This window comes from Ailuropoda melanoleuca, unplaced genomic scaffold (genome assembly GCF_002007445.2).
Source record: "Ailuropoda melanoleuca isolate Jingjing unplaced genomic scaffold, ASM200744v2 unplaced-scaffold8310, whole genome shotgun sequence".
NCBI classification, from domain to species: Eukaryota; Metazoa; Chordata; class Mammalia; order Carnivora; family Ursidae; genus Ailuropoda; species Ailuropoda melanoleuca.
This window is the reverse complement of record NW_023253671.1, coordinates 39694-43626: the sequence shown is the minus strand read 5'-3', so window position 1 is coordinate 43626 and position 3933 is coordinate 39694. Positions and strand designations below refer to the sequence as shown.

Genomic DNA, 3933 nt, shown 5'->3' with positions numbered 1-3933 from the left:
CCCTCTTGCTCATTCCCTCACCGCACTGACTGCATGTTGAGATCTGCAGATCTGCAGTAAGTGCCTTCTGCTGGGCCTTTGCAGTAAGTGCCTTCTGCTGGGCCTTTGCTCTGCTTTCCCTGCAGGGCACATACCTGATTCAGAATTCCGCCTTGTTTCTCTATTAAAATGTCACCATCTTTGCAGGTCTTCCTGAACTCCTATTAAAACTTAGCACCCTCCGCATACACTCCTTTTTATACCAACTTTTTTTTTTCCTTCACAGCACCTGTCACCATCTCATATGGGATGTGATTCTTTAATTTTTATATATTCTTTCTCCATCATTGGATTGTTTGGAGTTTTCATTTTTCTCCAAGTTTTTATTTATTCCAATTATTTAACGAACAGTGCCATATTGGTTTCAGGTGTAGAATTTATTGATTCAACTCTCTATACATCACTCTGTGCTCATCACAAGTGCCCTCCTTCATCCCCATCACCGCAATCACCCCCCCACCTTCCTCCAGCAACCCCCCACCTTCTTCCACCTTCCAGTTAAGAGTCTGTTACTGGTTTGCCTACCTTTTTTTAGCCACTATGTTTGCTTGCTTTATTTCCCTAAATTCCACACATGAGTGAAATCATATGGTGTTTGTCTTTCTCTGACGGACTTGTTTCACTGTAGCTTCATCCAGGTAATTGTGAATGGCAAGATTTCATTCCTTTTGATGGTTGAGTAATATATAAATACATACACACACACATATATATATATATATATTTGTTTATCTATATATGTGTCTATCTATCTATCTACCTATATATCTATATACATCTATATATCTCACATCTTCTTTATCTGTTCATCAGTCAGTGGACATTTGGGCTCTCTCCATAGTTTGGCTATTTTTGATAATGCTGCTATAATCATCAGGGCGCATGTACTCTTTCAAATTAGTTTTTTTTTTTTTTTGTATCCTTTGGGTAAATATATAGTAGTGCAACCTACAGAATGGGGAACATATTTCCAAATGACATATTTATAAAGGGTTAGTATACAAAATATATAAAGAACTTAACAAATTCAACACCCCAAACAAACAAATAATCCGGTTAAGAAATGGACAGAAGACACGAGTAGACAATTTTCCAAAAAAGACATGGAGAGGGCTAACAGACCTATGAAAAGATGCTCAATATCACTCATCATCAGGAAATACAAAATAAAGCTGCAATGAGATATCACGTCACACCCGTTGGAATGGCTAAAATGAACAACACATGAAACAGCAGGTGTTGGTGAGGATTCAGAGAAAGGGGGACCCTCTTTCATTGTTGGTGGAAATGAAAACTATTGCAGCCACTCTGGAAAACAGTATGGAGTTTCATCAAAAAGTTAAAAATAGAACTACCTTATGATCCAGCAATTGCACTCCTCGGTATATGGACTGTTCTTTCTCAACACACTCTGTTCTTTGTCTAGAAGATGTCAGTGCTCAACATATATTCTTCAAAGGCAGGAAAGCATTTTTCATTAAAACTGTAATATCTGCCCTCTTAGGGCAAAGGCTGAATGGACAGGAATTCCTAATTGGAGATGTCAGGTAACATCCTTTAAATGGGATCAGATCTATACAAAAAATATAGATTTCTTACTGATTGCAAAATAGAAATTGTAGCATGTTACTCTGTTAATAATGCCCATTTGCTACAAGTCAAAACTACCAGGTATCACGTCATACCTGTCAGAATGGCTAATACAACAACAAAAGAAATAGCAGTTCTTGGTGAGTATGTGGAGAAGAGGAATACTCTTGACCTGTTGGGAATGCAACCTAATGCAGCCATCCTGGAAAACTGTATGGAGGTTCCTCAAAAAGTTAAATAGAACTGCCCTTTGATCCTGCAGTTTTAATGCTAGGTAATTACCCAAAGAATACAAAAATACGAATTTAAAGGGACACATGCTCCCCAATGTTTATAGCGGCATTATCTATAATAGCCAAACTGTGGGAACAGCCCAAGTGTCCTTCAACTGATAATGGATAAGGAGTATGTGGTATATCTTATATATATAATGAAATAAGAGTCATCCATAGAACATGATTATTCTTGCCATTTACAAGACACAGATGGAGGTAAAGAGTATTTCGTTAAGTGAAATAAGTCATTCAGAAAAGGATTAATACCATATGATTTAATTCATATGTGGAATTTAAGAAACAAAAGAAACGAGCAAAGGGGGAAAAAAGAGAGTGAGCAAACAAAGAAACAGACTCTTAACTACAGAGAACACACTGCTGGTTACCAGAGGAGAGATGGTGAGGGATGGGAAAATAGTAGATGGGAATTGAATAGAGCACCTGTGCTGAGCACCAGGTGTCGTATGGATGTTTTGAGACTATATTGCACTCCTGAAGGTAGTATTATACTTCATGTTAACTAACTGGAATTTAAATAGAAACATAAATAATGAAAAAAAATAAAGGGTAATAAAAAAACAAATTACATCCATTTGTTGCAAATTGTTCTTTTTTTTTCTTCCCTGATAGTCACATCCACCAGATGGAACTAGGTAATGATACACAAATTTCAGAGTTTGTTCTTCTGGGATTATCAAGGAACCACAACTGCAGCCCCTCATATTTGGGCTTTTCCTCTCCATGTACCTGATCACTGTGTTTGGAAACCTGCTCCTCATCGTGGCCGTCAGCTCAGACTCCCACCTCCACACCCCCATGTACTTCTTCCTGGCCAACCTGTCCTCTGTAGACATCTGTTTCACCTCCACCACCATCCCCAAGATGCTGTGGAACATCCAGGTTCAGGGAAAAACCATAACATATGCAGGCTGTATCAACCAGATTTTTTTTTTCAGTGTGTTTGGATTCCTGGAGAATTTACTCCTGATGGTGATGGCCTATGACTGCTTCGTGGCCATCTGTCACCCCCTGCGCTACACAGTCATCATGAACCCCCGGCTCTGTGGACTGCTGGTTCTGGTGTCCTGGATCATCAGTGTTCTGAATTCCTTATTACAGAGCTTAATGCTGTTGCGGCTGTCCTTCTGTACAGGCATGGAAATCCCCCACTTTTTCTGTGAAATCAATCAGGTCGTCGGGCATGCGTGTTCTGACACCTTTGTTAATGACATGGTCATGTATTTTGGAATTGTGGTGCTGGGTTGTCCTCCTGTGGCTGGGGTCCTTTACTCTTACTCCAAGATTGTTTCCTCCATATGCAGAATATCATCAGCTCAGGGCAAGTACAAAGCATTTTCCACCTGTGTGTCTCACCTCTCAGTTGTCTCCTTATTTTATTGCACAGTCCTGGGAGTGTATCTTAGCTCTGCTGCTACCCAGAGCTCCCACGCAAGTGCAGTGGCCTCGGTGATGTACACGGTGGTCACGCCCATGCTGAACCCCTTCATCTACAGCCTGAGGAACAGAGACATAAAGACGGCTCTCAAAAGAATCATTGGGGTTCCAACGATGTATGTGGCAATCATCCTGGGGCTGAAGAAGTGCCCATGATTGCAGGGCTCACAGCCTCAGAGTGAGGAACTGCCATTCNCTTAGGGTTCCAGTGATGTATGTGCCAATCGTCCTGGGGCTGAAGAAGTGCCCATGATTGCAGGCTCACAGCCTCAGAGTGAGGAACTGCCATTCTCCCATCAGGCCGTGGAAGTGGAATCTGCTCCTTCTACTTATTTCCTGGAATTTCCATTTGTTTGAATTCAAATTCTCCATACATTTCAGTAACTCACTTTAGTTAGCTTCTGCTATGTCTGATATACAGACAGTTTCCCATTTATCTATTTTCATAAACTTCCAATATTTTCTCCAACTTTGGTCACAAATGGCTAGATATTTCTGTATCTTACGTAAGGCAAGATGGATTTCTTAAAAATACTTTCATTTCAAATGACTTATACCATGCCAAGTAAATTTT

The 3933-nt window shown here is 40.2% G+C and overlaps 1 pseudogene; it reads left to right on the top strand.

Annotated features, from left to right (window-relative positions):
* Window positions 1-41: 41 nt before the first annotated feature.
* Window positions 42-3515, top strand: LOC117800824 (annotated as a pseudogene).
* Window positions 3516-3933: the final 418 nt, after the last annotated feature.